Below are 17,266 nucleotides of genomic sequence, written 5' to 3'. Positions count from 1 at the left end.
GCTCTCCTACACTCTCTTCACCCAATCCTGCCTTCCTGTTGGGGATCGGACCTCCCTATTGGCTATCTCATACCTGTAAACTGCCTGCTTTGTGACATCCCTCTCCTACCAAACCTACTACCACTTGTTAGAGTCTTGGGGTTTCCGTGGAGTTGTTTGTAAATAAATTTGGATCATCACAAGTGACCAGTGACCAGTAACCAGTGACCTTTGTACTGGACACATGCGCCGTTCAGCTGCAGCCACTCAGACATCCTCTAGTGTTGTCTCCTCATCCCTTGTATCTGCAGTTGATGTTTCCTCTTCTTCTCTGACCATGTCAGGTGAGAAAAGAAACTTTTGAAAGGTTTTCATTACATTTATTTTGCCCCTACATTTAGTAGTGGATTCAAAATAGCATGGAATAATGAGGGAAAGTATTGAACTAGAAGTCTGGAGACCGAAGTTCAGTTTTGATTTTGACATTTACTATCTGTGTGACATTGGACAAATCACTGACTGTCTCACAAAGCGTGTTTTTTTTTCCTTATCTGTTACATTAGAGAATAAAAAGTCAGGGAACAAAGTCAAGGCAGAAGAGAAGCCAACAATTCCCAAGACGAAGCAAAAGAAACACCAAACTGAGCTTACCCAAGAGAACTTGAAAAAGCCTCAAACCTCCCTAGCCACGCGCATGCTGGAGTCTGTGACGGTTTTTCACGCACTGGGGAAGAAGAATGATAAGAAAACTGGGCTCTCTTCCTGTCGGGTCTTGGGAAATTCAATCAACCCTAAAGACCGCCAGCCACCCCCAGCGATCCAGCCATGGCGGCATACCCCACGTGAGGGTCAGGGTCCTGAGAAAACTCAAGGCCAAGCCCAGAAACCAGACAGCAGTGCTGAAAAAGAGTGTCCATCTCCATCCCAGTATGAGCTGCCTCCTCCTGGGAAGGTCAACTGGATGCCTCTGCCTTTTTCTGCCTGGGACAAGCCTCAAGCTCGACCTGCTCCTCGGAGGCCACAGTCTCTGGCCTCACATCGGCCTGCTGTGGCTGACCGTGCCCAGCCTGCTGCTACTAACCCAGCTCAACCTGCTGCAGTGAGTTCACCCCAGCCACCTCCTGCCTCTTTGCCAGGTCCCGCCAAACCAGCTCAGCCAACTGCGACCAACCCAACCCAAGCGGGTTGGACCGACCATACCCAGCCTAGTGTCCGTCCGTCTGCTGCTCCGAGGCCTGCACCGTACAAAACTTCACCTTCCACTTCTCTAAGCGGGAGCCTGTTCCCCCTGCTCTGACTAAGCGCCAGTCCCCACCGGAGCTCCAAACCCCATTTCTATTCCAAGACTTCAGGAAGCACCAAATTCAATGGAGGCAACCCAATGTTCCTGAGCCAGTAATGTCAACGCCCATCGAACAAGAGCAGAGGCCAGAGAGGGAGGCCATGAAGAGGCGGCTCAACAAGAACGTGAGAATGCTGCCAAATACACCTCTCTGGGGAAACTGATGTTTTTCATTGAGAGGGAAAAAGAAATGGAAATTGCTGACTACTACGGATACGTACAGTAAGAGCTGCTAGGATTGTTGGTGCCACCTTGGGTACCAGCTGTTCTTCCATATATAGATAAGATAGGTATAAATTTCTCTAGTTATTTTGATATATTTAAAAACAATAAAACTGAAGAAATAAATGTAATAGGATTAATAGATGAGTAATAAACCTTTTGAATTTTGAGATGCTGCTAACTGTGACGTATATGTTTTTGATGGGGTTGGAATCAAAGTCTGCATGTGAAAGGAAGGACTGAAAGTTGGATGGGAGAAGGAAGGAAACGGGAGGAAAGGGGTGAAAACTGAGGAAAGAGGAAGGAACTTGGCCCAGGGCTAGGAAGGCCAAAAGAGATTTATGGATTTATGAAAGGAAGCAGGAGTGAGGATGAAATGGCAGAAGTAAAAAGCAGGGCCAGAGGTCAGGGTTGAAAGAACAAAATTTGAGTAGAGTTGAAGATGACAGAAGATGAGTCTAGGTTTCCTAGGAGAAACAGAAAAAGTCTTTTGGGGAGGTTGGCCTTAAGTCTCACAACCACCAGATAGGTATGTATGGAAAGAAGAGGTTCAGGACACATCTCTGAAAGGTTTGAGTTGCCTTATGCAGGTGTGACCATAGTGGGGGAATAGGGAAATCTACCAGAGAAGTGGCTCGGGCTCCGAGTTATCCTAGGGGCAGCTGACGACAGGGGCAGAGCCAAGGGAACTGCTGCATCAGGAGGCCCACCAGTAGGGCCTGGTATGTACATCACCATGTACTCAACACCTAAGCACCAGGGCAGCCAATGCACTACTCAGTTAATCCTGGCAACAACAGGCAAGGTCAGTATTCCTGTGCCACTTCACTTAGAGAGGTGCAGCAGAGGGCTGAGGTCACATCGCATGTGGAGGTACAAGGCCTCAGTTGGAGGCCCAAATGCCTCCAAAGTCCTCAGTATTTGCAAGTGCCCGCAGGTGGCCAACCTGGCTTTCAGAGCACAGCATCCTGAGGTTACTGGTGGATGAGATTAAACTTCTGGACGGGCCTAAATATTAAGTTGAGGGGCTTCCTCCATGGACCAGGGCACGTGCTGCCTTCTGTGAACATCACCATCAGCTGAAACGCACGAGAAAAATGCGAGGGAAGCGGCCACTCTCACGGGTGAGAGTGGTGGGGGCACACACACTGGGCAGCCGCTCCAACAGCCACAGGACGCAGGCGCCCAGCGCTTCAGGGGCTCCCTGGGAGGCCTCGTGGGGAAGCTCGAGGGACTGAGGATGGGAGAGAGCGGCAGCGGTGGGCGTCAAAAGGAATGCAGTGGGGAGAAGGGAGAGATGGAGACAGTGGATAGTGACTATGGGAAATCTGGCAATTTTCATTTTCAAAATTATTTTTTTGACATGTCATTCACATGCCATAAAATTCACCTTCTGAAACTGCAAACTCAGTGTCAGTTCGTACATTCACAAGCCTATGCAACCATCAGCATCATCTAACCCATCACGTTTTCATCACCCTAAAAAGAAGCCCCCGTAACCATCAGCAGGCCCTCTTCATCCCCTCCTCCTTCAGTCCCTGCAACCATTCATTTGCTTTCTGTCACTACGGTTTTGCCTTTTCTGGACATTTCATGAAATAATACACATATGACCACTGTGTTTGGCTTCTTTCAATTAGCATAATGTTTTCAAGTTCGTCCATGTCGTAGCATGTGTCAGTACTTCATTCCTTTTCATGACTGTATATTTCACATATACACCCCATTTAAAAAATCCATTCCTGCACTGATGGGCATTTGGGGTTTTTTCCCTAATAATCTCCATTTGTTGAGAGTTTATTCTGTGCCAGGCAGCACCAGGCTAAGTTACTGACCTTATTTCACACATAAAGAGGCTTGGAGAGTGTGAAGAGTGCCCAGGATTAAGAGCTAGCAATTTGGGGAACTGGGGTTTGAACTCAGCGAACTTCAGAGGTAACAGACTCACATGACAGAACATTAGAAAAGGTATATACACAAGACAATTCAATGAAAAGTCACCCTTTTTCCCACTTTCCCCAGACACACGTTTCCCTCCTCAGAGACATCTGCTTTTGTTGTGCTGTGGATCCTTCCAGAGAAATATTAATACCCCAACATGTATGTATCACAATTGATTGACTAATCTGTCCCACTGATTTTAAATGTCACTTTTATGGTATAATAGATTCTTACACCTATTTATATTACTCTTTTCAGAGCTGTCCTATTTTTGCCTGTTTTATGTTTGCCATTTCTATAAAATTCTTTTTATCTTCTTTTTGATTAAATTTTTTTTTCCTTTTCTTGTTTGTTTCTCTTAAGGCATTATCCATTATGTTCATTCACTCGTATTATTTTATTTAATTTATTTAATTAATTTATTTGTTTAGTTTTTGTGGTGTCAGGTATTAGGTGCAGCACGCAGGCTCTTCACTGCAGTGCATGGGGTCTTCCCTGTGCCTCGTGGGCTCTCTAGTTGTGGCGCGTGGGCTCCAGAGCACGTGGGCTCAGTAGTTACGGCGTGCGGGCTTACTTGCCCTGCAGCATGTGGGATGTCAGTTCCCCAACCAGGGATCCAACGTGTATTCCCTGCACTGGAAGACAGATTTTTAACCACTGGACAACACGGGAAGTACCCACTCTTGTATTATTTTAAATGTAGTCTTCATTTCTGAATTATTTTTCTTTTATTTTGAATTCTGTCCTGAGTTCTATCATCTTACCTAATTCTGGTTTATGCTGTTCTTTCATCTGTTTTTATTATGGTAAAATACACATAAAACAAAATTTAGTATTTCAACCATTTTCAAGTATACAATTCAGTGCCATTGAATACATTCACAGTGCTTTGCAAACATCACCACTCTCCAATTTCAAAATAATTATGTCAAAAAAGATTGAGCAGGACCTCAGAAAGATGGAGGCAGCCGCACAGTCTCTGAATCTCTCCAAACCCTTACATGGAAGAAGATCAACTAAAACCAAACACCCATAGGTGGCATTTATCAGCATTTACCATTTGCAGAACTTTTTCACCATCCCCAACAGGAACTCTATAGCCATTAAACAATAACTTCCCATTCCCTCCTCAATCCATGTTCTTTCAACTTTTGCATTCTTTTTCCTAACATGTTTTAAAAGCCCACTGTGAAATACCAGGTTACAGTTTTGATCTGGTTTGTGGACCTGTCTTTTCCAACTTGATTTTATTGTCTGAAGAGATGCTATTCTGCTCCTTATTCTCTTTTTTCTTTCACTACGTCGGTACGGGATTTGATCCCAATCCTTTCCTGTTATTGATTTTTGGATGAAAAAAGTTTTAAAGCACTTTGAAACAGAGGTGTGAGGCCATGTGGAAACACGTTCTTCATGGCTGTTCCATCAATGCTTCAGTTATACTGTTTTGGAATAACTGTTTTACAGGAGGCACAAACCAGTGGGCTTTATCATTGGACAGAGTGCAGAGAAAGGACCCCATGGAGAGAAAGGACCCCATGGAAGCTGACCACCTTAGCAAAAATGATTTAGTTAGGATTTCACCCAAGATTGGTCACAAATCAGCCTGGGAAACTCAATGAACCAGAAACAAGGTATAATGCCATCTCTCCTTCTCTCTGCCTCAGCTCTCAAGGATGGGACACCTACATGTTAGCAGTAATTATTATTTGGTTTCTGTTCATAATTACCATCAGAAGACACAGCACTTATGGGCCCAATTACACAGCCCAGCTACACACCATTCTTCTTCACTTTGGCTTCCTGTCCACCAGCAGGAACTTGATTTATATTTGTTCTCCCTTCACCACAGCCCAGGAATTTTTGTGACTGACTCTCAGTCTCACCAGAATCTGTAGCTCTCACTCTGCCCCAACATCCCACCCCATCATTTGCTCCCTGAAGTGTACTCTAGAAACTTAGGTAAACTGGATATTTTACCATTGTTCACCATCTCTTGTGAAACCAAAAGAAAAGCAGCTTTCTTATGGAATGACGCAGAGCTTGTCAGGATAAAACACCAGTCTGCACGAGAAAGGGAAGAAGAGAATGATGGAAATACTTTCTGGAAAACTATTTTTACATGATGTTTTGTTTCTTCCTGGTAAATAAATTGAAATCTTCTAAATGTTCAAACAAAACCTAAACAACTAAATTCAATAATACAGGAATATAAATTTTTAAAAAAAATTCTTTGGCTGCACAGCATGTGGGATCTTAGCTCCCCAACTAGGGATTGAACCCACGCCTGCTGCACTGGAAGTGCAGAGTCTGAAGCACTGGACCACCAGGGAAGTCCCAGGAATAAATCTTTTAAAGGAGAAGTTATAAATCCCTTGGTTATATGAACTGGAGATTTTTAGTAAGAAGTCATGTATTTTAAATGACTTGGAGCTTTAAAGAAAAGAAGGAAGGAAGGAAGAAAGAAAAAGGGACTTCCTTGGTGGTGCAGTGGATATAATATCAAAACTCAGTAAATTAATTTAAAAAATTTAAGAAAGAAAAACAAGCTGAAATCCACTGACTAATTATTCAGGCTGTTATATCTCGCTATTTCCAGATACATTCCTTTATCAACTTTTGGTAAAAGGTTATGCTATGTCAGGACAAATGAATTACAAACTTTTCTCATTTTCCAAAATTTGAGAAATTCTCCTACAGTTCTACCTTCATATTTTATAAAAAGGGAAAAGTAGTGACAACCCTGATACTTACATTCAATTGCATCATCTGGCCACATGCCTTCTACATCAATCAAATATCTACAAAACAACAAAATTCAAGCCATTTGTAAATAAAAAGAAAAGAAAATCAAGTTTTTGCAAAAATGGTCCAATTTCGCTTTACAAATATAGATATAAAAATCCTAAGAAAATATCAGCACATCTAATCAATAATTATTAAACAATGATATATACCATGACTACAAAAAGGCTTTATTCCAAGGATGCAAGGATAATGCAACTTTAGACAATCTATTAATATAATTATTTACATTAATACAACAATTTAATTAATAAATGAAAGAGAATAAAATACAGGACCAAACTGGCAGATGTTAAAAAGTTATCTGATAACATACAACAGTCAGTTTCAGTCAAAATGCTTTGTACACTCAAAACAGGAGACTTAATATGACAGAGTATTCATCACGAACCAACAAATAACAAAAGACAAATTAGGATCAAGATTAACATCATATCTACAAAAACCCTATCTAACCAACCATAGGAGCCAGAAGCTTAGGAATCACCGTCACTGACAGCTATTTCTCCCTCACCCTCACCGTCAACCCACCACCAGTGCTAACAATGATACTGCCTACATACCTCTAGCATCTGTCCACATCTTTCCACCAAAATGACCACCATACCCTGGTCCAAGCCACCATTATGCCCAATTTCTACAAAAGTCTCCCAACTTGTTTCCTTGCTTCCACTCTTTCTCCCCGCAGTGTATTCTCCACTCGGTAGCAAAACGACAGGTTGAAAGTACAATTGGGTATGTTCCACACACTCACCTTCCACAAGAAAGTTCAATGGTTTTCTATTCCTCTTAAAAGTCTGAAACCTTAAACATAAGCCTGCACGATCGAGCTCCTACCAACACTTGCAGCTCCATCATCATGACATGCTCCCCCAACAGCCCCACCATCCCGGCCAGTTCCTCCCACACAGCATATGCTTTCCTCTTATAGGGTCTTGTGCTATTCCTTATGCTCAGAAATCTCTCCCCAACATCCCTATCTCGTTAATACCGACTCATCCTTCAGATATCAGCTGAAACATCCCTGAATAAACCTTCTCTAAACTCCATGATGAGATCAAAAGCTCCCTAAAATATGCTCTCATGGTAGCATGTCCCTCTCCTTGGCACTTGTCAGAGTTGTAATTCGACATGCAGAGTATGATTCTTGACTATCTATTCCCTCTCTGCACTGTTAGAATTCACAAAGGGCAGGTCAAGTCTCTTCACTCACAAAATTTCACAAGTCGTTTTGCTAGCACCCAGCACAGTGCTTAACATAACAGATGCTCAATAAGTATTTCCTGCATGAACAACCATAAATTGGTACAGGGTAGCAACATCCACAAAAGGCATAAGGGCATAAACACTTTGATGCAGAAGTCCAATTCTGAGTGAAGTTAACTGAGACAAAGCATATATATTCAAAGATGTTCACACAGGAATATTCATTACTTGGACGTTTTATAACATCAAAAACTTCTGACTTTTATATGTTCATCAATAAGCAAAGGAAAAATGCAGCCTTAAAAAATAAACAAATGAGACCTAATGAAACTTAAAAGCTTTTGCACAGCAGAGGAAACTATGAACAAGACCACAAGACAACCCTCAGAATGGGAGAAAATATTTGCAAATGAATCAACAAAGGATTAATCTCCCAAATATATAAATAGGTCATGCAGCTCACTATTAAAAAAACAAACAACCCAATCAAAAAATGGGCAGAAGACCTAAATAGACATTTCTTCAAAGAAGATGTACAGATGGCCAAGAGGCACATGAAAAGCTGCTCAACATCACTCATTATTAAAGTAATGCAAATCAAAACTACAACGAGGTATCACCTCACACCGGTTAGAATGGGCATCATCAGAAAATCTACAATCAACAAATGTTGGTGAGGGTGTGAGGAAAGGGAACCCTCTTGCACTGCTGGTGGGAATGTAATCTGATACAGCCACTATGGAGAACAGTATGGAGGTTACTTAAAAACTAAAAATAGAATTACCATATGATCCAGCAATCCCACTACTGGGCATATACCCAGAGAAAACCATAATTCAAAAAGACATATGCACCCCAATGTTCATTGCAGCACTATTCACAATAGCTAGGTCATGGAAGCAACCTAAATGCCCATCGACAGATGAAAGGACAAAGAAGATGTGGTACATATACACAATGGAATATTACTCAGTGGTAAAAAAGAATGAAATTGGGGCTTCCCTGGTGGCGCAGTGGTTGAGAATCCGCCTGCCGATGTAGGGGACATGGGTTCGTGCCCCAGTCTGGGACGATCCCTGATGCACAGAGCGGCTGGGCCTGTGAGCCATGGCCGCTGAGTCTGTGCGTCCGCAGCCTGTGCTCTGCAACGGGACAGGCCACAACAGTGAGAGGCCCACGTACCACAAAAAAAAAAAAAAGAACGAAATTGGGTCATTTGTAGAGACGTGGATGGACCTAGAGACTGTAATACAGAGTGAAGTAAGTCAGAAAGAGAAAAACAAATATTGTATATTAATGCATATATGTGGAATCTAGAAAAATGGTACAGGTGAACAGGTTTGCAATGCAGAAAAGAGACACAGATGTAGAGAAAAAACATATGGACACCAAGGGGGGAAAGTGGGGCAGGAAGGGGGTCGGTGGTGGTGAGATGAAACGGAAGATTGGGATTGACATATATACACTAATATGTATAAAATAGATAACTTATAAGAACCTGGGGCTTCTCTGGTGGCGCAGTGGTTGAGAGTCCGCCTGCCGATGCAGAGGACACGGGTTCGTGCCCCGGTCCGGGAAGATCCCACATGCCGTGGAGCAGCTGGGCCCGTGAGCCGTGGCCGCTGAGCGTGCGCGTCTGGAGCCTGTGCTCTGCAACGGGACAGGCCACAACAGTGAGAGGCCCGAGTACCGCAAAAAAAAGAACCTGCTGTATAAAAAATAAATAAGTTTTAAAAATTCAAAAATAATTAATTAATTAATTAATTAATTAATTATTTTTTAAAAAAGAATGAGGTTGGAAGACTTTCAAAACAGCACACAACAGATCACACACTCAAGCCCCGGAAGATGGGGAACTGCCTTAATTCCCCCACTTCGGATCACATCTCCATGCCTCACAAGTCTCAGTCTGACTGGGCTAGCTTTGGCAAGGGGACGGAGCTGGATCAGGAGCCGCTGCTGCCATATCTGGATCAAGTTCCAGTTTTGGTCTATCATCCAACACCTAGCCAGACATGCCCAGCCACTCAGCTGAGAGGAACAAATTAGGATAGCTCAAAGAATAGGCTTCGTACAGCATCAGCCTGAAGGAGTTTGTGACCCTGGAAGAAATGGATCAGAAGAAAGGATCCGGGGGACTTCCCTGGTGGTGCAGTGGGTAAAGACTCCACACTCCCAAGCAGGGGGCCCGGGTTCATTCCCTGGTCAGGGAACTAGATCCCACAGGCATGCCGCAACTAAGAGTTTGCATGCCACAACTAAGGAGCCCACCGGCTGCAAGTAAGACACGGTGCAAACAAATATATTAATTAATTAAATAAAACCAATATTTTTTAAAAGATCTGGGAGTGTGGGATCTGTATGATGGACTTTGTTTATGCAAACCCAATTTGATTACTGCTGTGTATGCAGATCACCTGGGCTGTACAGGTGACTGGCTGATGAGACCCTTCACGTGCCCCTCCTGCATGGAGACAGTTGATGCAGCACTGCTTCTGTCCTACGAGACTAACTGAGCCAGTGTCTCTCACCCGACTTCAAGTGAATCATCATTATTGGTGGTTTTGATCTTTTGTCATTGAGCCCAAAGAGCCAGGGATTGGGAATTAAGATCATGCATGAAACTGTCCTAAAAACTCCTGAACAGCTGCGGATGTTGGGGAAAAGTATGTGATATTTTAGAAATTTAGGGGGAAAAGTAGGATGCTATTTTTACGTAAAGCCTTCACCCAGTGTTTAAAAATATAATTGTATAATTGTATTTAGATCTTGTTATTGCTCCAGTACATAGGAATTGTGTAAAGTGTTACAGCAGCTACATATGTTTCACTTGTGTGTCAAAGATTAGGATAAAGATAGTGGTTGTTTTTCCTAAGTGAGATAACTTTCTTCTTCCCCCTACCCAAATTCTTTTCTGAAGTTACTGGCATTTGGGTCAAGGTTTTATTTAAAGCTACAGTTTATAACACTGTCACAAAAAAACTAGTTTTAAGCTTGTTTACATAGTTCTTTTTTTTAGAATAAACATAGAACATTTATTTTTTACTTTATAGGAACTCCACAATTTAAGGTCCCATTGTTCTTTGGCTGTGATTGTTGTTACTATTGAGGTTGCTGTTATATGTGTTTGCTGGTTCTTTCTAATCTACCATTTGCCATTATTGGCATATGATCATCTCAGGGTCACAAGATGGCTGCTGTAAAACCAAGAATCATATTCTCACAAAACAAGGAGGGAGCAGAAAAAGAGTCTGAATACTCATTTTCCAAATGCATATTATTTATCTTTTTTCAGAGAAAAATATCATTCTCATAAGAACAATAACAGCCTTCCCCTAATTACTCATTTGCCAAAACAGATTGATATGACCATTCATAAGACAATTCATAGCAAAGAGGGATAGGATAATGATTGTCTCAGCCTAACAAGGATTTATCCACTGAAGCTGAATGCTTCACTCCTCAAAAAATCATAAAGTTCTATAAGCAAGGAAGAACTACTAAGGAACTGTTAAAGTAAACCATTCAGAACTGTTTGTCCAAGACCATATGATTCTTTTTTTCTATTGGAAATGGAATTCATTGCCTTAGGTCTTCTTAAATAGTGTTCTCTTACTGTTGGGGCTGGCTCTGTGCTTGAAAACCAGTTTATTTATAACCTGTTACAAGTGCGATATCTACTGGCAGTTAAGAAAGGCAGAATTCAAAGTGATCTCCTAGCTTGTAAGCAAACCGAGATTCTTTGTCCCTCTTCTCATTAAAAAATGAGTTAATGTGTCCAGAAACTAACTCTAGTAAACGGGTTTAACAGTACCCTTTCTTATGTGTTTCATCTAATTATTTTGGTTGTTAATATGGTGATAATTAAAAGTCAAGGTAAATTTTCCACATTAAGAATTCTGATTTATTGAGCTTGAATTATGCCACCATGCTTATGTAAAAATGAAAGAGGCACCATGGTTAAACTGAGAAAAGTTTCTCAGTTGTAACAATTTTGACTTATTCTTTCCTGTGACCTCCTTCCCTGTTGTCTTGAACCACAGCAAAAGGATACTGCATGTCTTCTTATTGTAGTGCTGAGGTTACTGAAGTCATATACAACACATCTCAGTCTCTGTTTCTTGGAAGGAAAGTCCTACTAGGTGACTGACAATTCTAAGCAGGGAGAATGAAGATAAATGTGTTTCATGTTTTGCACACAAATGCAGAATTTGTATAATCACAACTTCACAGTTGTGATCTCAAAAAAGAAGGAATTTCTCCTTTATATTTTTCTTGCAATTAAGGTAAGAACACTCTGAATCTCTAAGCTTCTGAAGTGTTAGAAGTAGAGATGGTCTAGGAAAGATGGAGTTGTAATGTTTTACCCATTTAGCACGTGTGTATTTTTCCTTATGTACTCGAAGGTGACATATTTGTTCAGCTCAGTGATACTACAGCTAAAAAAATCATTCATTAGTACACGGAGAAGCAATCTCAAGCTAACAAATCAGAAGTGTTTCTTATTATTTTATATTGAGTTGAATATTTGACTCTTAACACTTTCCTACATACAAAACACAAGTCTCTTGAAGGGTTCTTCATGTTCACTATACAAGAATTTAGTATGTCATAAGCACTTAAAGATTTGACATTTAACTGTTCATTAATTTATATCCAACTACATAAAGCAAATTTGGAGGGAAAAATAATAATAAATAAATAAGAATGATGTCTCCAAATATTTTCCTAGGAAGCTGTCCACCATATATTAAATTATAAACCAAAATGTCTGAATACTATACCATTCAATCACATGTACAGTCAGTTCTGTATATCCAACGGTTCCATATCCTGCAGATATGGAAGGCCAATTATACTACACCATTTTACATACGGGAGGTGAGCATCCGAGGATTTTGGTATCCATGGGAAGTCCTAAAACCAATCCTCCTGCAGATACCAAGGGAATATCGTATATGCTTACATCTGCATTTTTAAATCTGAAAAAATATGTGCTAAATTATTACTGGTGGTCACCTCTGAGTAGGGCGCAAAATTGCCTTCCACTTCGTACATTTCTCTGACTGCATTTTTTGCATTCAGCTTACATTAGCTTGCATTTCTATTGGAAACAGAACAATTTAAACATGGTCTGCCTCTTGGGGTTGGCAACTCACCTGCAGATGAGGTAGCCAGTCCTGTTTAAACCATGGGTACAGTGGACACCAATAAGTCTGTCTATAAAACAGGTGTCCCTGATCACCTACCACATGCCCTCACCTCTTCCTCTCGTTTTGTTATTTTCCAATGAATTTAGTACCACTTGACACTCCATATATTTACTTATTTATTTATCTCTCTCCCCCCACTAGAACGTAAAGTACGTAAGGGCAAGAACTTTGTTCTTTTCCTACTTCCTAGAACAGTGCCTTCAACTTAGAAGGTGTTATACAAATATTTGCTGAAAATGAATGTATGAACTCTTTGCCCTTTCACACTACACTCTAGTCACACCAGAGGCTGCCCCTCCAGAGCACAAGTTCAAGCCCTGTGCCTTCTGTACCTGTTCCCAATACCTGGGTTGTCCTTTCCTCATTCAGGCAAAATCCTCTTCCCCCAAGCCCAGCTCAAATGATGTCTCCTCGGTCAGGCCTTCCTCGATTTTTCCTCTATTTTCCTGCTGCACTTGATCCTTTTATGATAAGTAACACATTTATAGTCACTACATGTTTACCTTCGTAGATAACTGCAAGTTGCTACTGAACAAAGACTTCTAGTCACCTCTGTATCCACGTGCCCTAACAACAAACCTATAAGGCTCTCGGTGTTTACTAAAACAATTTATTTTCTGAGTCTCTACCAATTCTAGGGAGTGGATACTAGAGTCTCCTCCTCTTTATCAGTGAGCCTGGCATCTGTGGGAGGGGCTTAGAGGAGAGGAAGGTACCAACGGATCATAACTAAGGTCCTGAGACTGCAATGGCTGAGAGCATGGTGAAGTTAGCCCACTGCATGCAGAAGACCCACACACGAGTCAGCATATGAAATGGACTACACTTGGTATAACATGTGAACAATCAAGGTTTACAAACATGTTCTCAGGCACTCATAGGGATCTTCTAGCCCACGCGGAACAGACAGAACACACACAAAGGAGCCTGGAGGAAGTAAGAAGGCCAGCAGCTGCACCCTAACATCCTAAGGGGTAACATTTCTGTGACTACAGTTTACACAAATCAGATAATTTGCCTCCTTTCTTGACACCCTGGTTATCACAGGCAAGGACAAGCCTCTCAAGTTTTAAAGCTAAAGTACAGGGAAGATCTGTGTATAGGTCTTAAGATGTTTAAGAGCTAGTACCTGCATTAAGCAACCAGGTTACAGAATGAATATTTATCTTGAAATTCCAGTGTCTCCTTCTCTCTCTCAACTCCTATCCCCTATCTTCCCACCTCCGTCTCTATTCCTTCTCCCCTACTCCCTGTTTTATGTATATATGTGCATCATTTTATAAATACACGGAATATGTACTGTCTGTCAGGTTTATTTAATAAAGTGCACACTCCTCAGGCTAAATTTAGAAAGAGGACAAGATGAACACCTTCTCCTGTGGGTCACTGGTGTTCCACAGACGAAAGATTCCTCAGTCTGAAAACACGGCAAATACCATGTTCCTTCTGACAGTTAGATGCTAGAAAAAGGCAGGCGGATCCTTACAATTCAGACGCTATTAAGACCTACTAACAACAGAGTAGATCTTAAAGCAGAAACAAGAAAACACCAGCCTTCTAAGCTCTTCCTGTCTGAAGATACGTACAAGAGGTGGCAGTGTTCTCCCTCACTTGCACCCAAAGGGTAAAAGCAGCAAAAATATCTTAAACACATATGATAACGAAGCCACTCTTCTGGTCCACTCTCTTTTGTTTTGCTTCTAGGGATCTGTACCACTCTGAACCTTTGCTTTTTCTTTTCTCTTTTATATACGCTAAGAACCTGAGAGGCTTAACCTTTTCTTCCACATCTCAACCAATAAATAGGACAAAAGAACATTTTTATCTTTTTATGTATTTTCCATTCAATTTTTTTAAAAAGAGGTAAGTAAGCTACTTCAGTTCATACTTCTCACACAAATCACCTTCCAAACTAAACTAAGTTGTTTGTGACCATAAACAGGAAAAACACCATACCCTATCAGCACCTTCAGACATTTCCACCTTAATGTTACCAAACACAACAGGCCTAATGTCAGAACTATTAAAAATGTTAAAAATCCCCAACCCCACTCAAAATGCATACCAAAGTTCAGGTAAAGGAAAAAAAAGAAACAGAAACAACTCACCATTATCTTTATTTTCTTTCAAAAACCCATTAACAGCACATGGGAATTTAAAAATAGTGTCATCATCTGGCACCTGATGCCCAATTGTACAAATTCTTAAATAACGAATAGTTTCTGGTAAGTCCTATAAGGCAAAACCATGAAAATATGTATTACTTCATTTGTCAGGAAAGAATAAATAATTAATCAGAGAAGGCAGAATATAAACCAACAGAGTACATTAAACTTAGTATGTCAGTCATTCTGATGAGAGCCATTTTTTCCAAAGCTGCTTTAACCAGTAAGTATCACCTGATTTTCATTAAAACTGCAGAATGGACAGTTACTAGGCATGCAAAAGGAAAAGCAAATCTATGTGAATGAATGCACATGTAACTCCAAAGGATATAAACAGTTCCACCTACATTTATGTTCTATCTTATATTTCAAGGGCCACAAAGCGGCTGTGATTTAAGTAGCATAGTAGAATAGAGTCAGAAGAACTTGGATTCGAAATAGGAAATAGAGCAAATTTCAGGCATTGTTGAGAACTGGTATTCTCGGCGTGGGAGAAAGTAGACTATCAATAGAAGACAGAAAAGGATAAGTGAAAATTCTGTAGTTCTGAATTTAAATGGAAAGTAGCAGTATGTACCTATGACATATTTTATATTAAAAACAAACATACATATCTCCCAGCTCTGACCACTGAAAAAGTCTAGAAACAACTGATGTCATATCAAAAGGACTCAGCAGTCACTGAGAAGCTCCAACTAGCCAAAAACAGGGCCTCATTCAGAATAATAACTGTAATGGAGTCCACGGTGATATGAATAAATAAATTTTAAAAGATTGGTAACCACTGGAGGATATTTGTGAATCAACTCATTATTTTGAAAACTGCTAAATAAAAGAAGAGGGCTTCCCTGGTAGTGCAGTGGTTGAGAGTCCACCTGCTGATGCAGGGGACACGGGTTCGTGCCCCGGTCCGGGAAGATCCCACATGCCGCGGAACGACTAGACCCCGTGAGCCATGGCCTCTGAGCCTGCGCGTCGGGAGCCTGTGCTCCGCAACGGGAGGGGCCACCACGGTGAGAGGCCTGCGTACTGGAAAAAAAAAAAGAGGGAATTATGCCTCTACAACTGGGCAACCAAGTAGTTGATGAACGGAATCTTCTCCTGATAGAAATATACCCAGCTAATAAGTGAAAAAAGAACAACAGAATTCACCAGTTTTTGAAGCCTCAACTGAATGAATGGATGGAGGTATGAGTCATCAGTGACTGCTAATATCACAGAAAGAGACAATTATATGTCTCCATGGAAGAACACATCACCACCTATGAAACTGTCTTGCCAGAACAAAACATGCAAGCTTCATTCTGATCAATGACCAATTTACAGGAAATAAAAGGATGGAAGGTTATGTTAACAACACATGGAATGTAATCATCAAAATCTAGATGGGACAAATTACCTGGTTTCTTTAAAGATAAAATTCAAAGAGGAAAAAAAAAGTGAGAGAGACATGGAGGGAGAACCTATAGATTAACTAAGACCTCAGAGACCTAACAATCAACGGCAAAGTGAGGACCTTATTTGGATCTAATTCAAAATTCTTAAAAACAACTTTTTATGACATTTAGGAGACAACTGCAAATTTGAGCACTCACTGGGTATGTAATATTAAAAATGATATTAAGGAATACAAGTCCTATATTTTAAATATACATACCAAAAATGTATAGGTGTAATTACATGTTGTCTTGGAGCTGCTTCAAGATACTATGGAATAGGGTGAAACAGGTGGGGGTATAGATAAAATGTGACAGCCATCAGTTGGTAAATATTAAAGCTGGATGAGTTCATGGGTATACAAGGAACATTCACAGTATTTTGTATACTTTTGTAGATGTTTAAAATTTGTGATCATTGTTTAAAAACAAGATGACCCTGTAGAAAACAGTTTGGAAGTGGCTCAAAGGTTGAACGTAGAGCTACCATATGATACAACAACTCTGCTACTACCTACACTGCATATCTAAGAGAACTGAAAGCAGGGATTTGAACAAATATCTGTACACCAATGATCATAGCAGCCTGATTCACAATAATTACACGGTGGCAACAACCCAAGTGTCAATCAACCAATGAATAACAAACTACATTATACACACAGTGGGATTTATTACGCCAAAAAAGGAATGGCGTTTTGTTCCATGCTATAAGATGGATGAACCTTGAAGACACTAGGTTTAGTGAAATAAGCCAGACATAGAAGGACAAATATTGTAGATTCCACTTACACGAGGTACCTAGAACAGGCAAATTCATAGAGACAGAAAATGGAATAGAGGTTACCAAGGACTGGTGGGAGGAAAAACGGGGTGCTTACTGTTTGATGGTTACAGAGTTTTTGTTGAGGATGATGTAAAAGTTTTGGTTATACACGGTGGTGATGGTTACACAACACT

General features: G+C 40.8%; 1 long non-coding RNA gene and 1 pseudogene across 1 annotated transcript; one reads left to right on the top strand and one right to left on the bottom strand.

Annotated features, from left to right (window-relative positions):
- Positions 1–4,719: 4,719 nt before the first annotated feature.
- On the bottom strand, positions 4,720–9,265 carry LOC136791959 (uncharacterized). The gene is made up of 3 exons (XR_010840374.1): positions 8,991–9,265; positions 6,236–6,282; positions 4,720–5,545 (listed from the first exon to the last, which is right to left on the bottom strand). It is a non-coding gene; the product is annotated as an uncharacterized lncRNA (long non-coding RNA).
- Positions 9,266–9,340: 75 nt separating this feature from the next.
- Positions 9,341–10,008, top strand: LOC131755488 (RING finger protein 11-like; annotated as a pseudogene).
- The last annotated feature ends 7,258 nt before the right edge of the window (positions 10,009–17,266 follow it).

This window comes from Kogia breviceps, chromosome 4, assembly GCF_026419965.1.
Source record: "Kogia breviceps isolate mKogBre1 chromosome 4, mKogBre1 haplotype 1, whole genome shotgun sequence".
In the NCBI taxonomy this organism is placed as follows: Eukaryota; Metazoa; Chordata; class Mammalia; order Artiodactyla; family Physeteridae; genus Kogia; species Kogia breviceps.
Note: the sequence above shows the minus strand (reverse complement) of the source record. Positions and strands in the feature narration are given on the sequence as shown.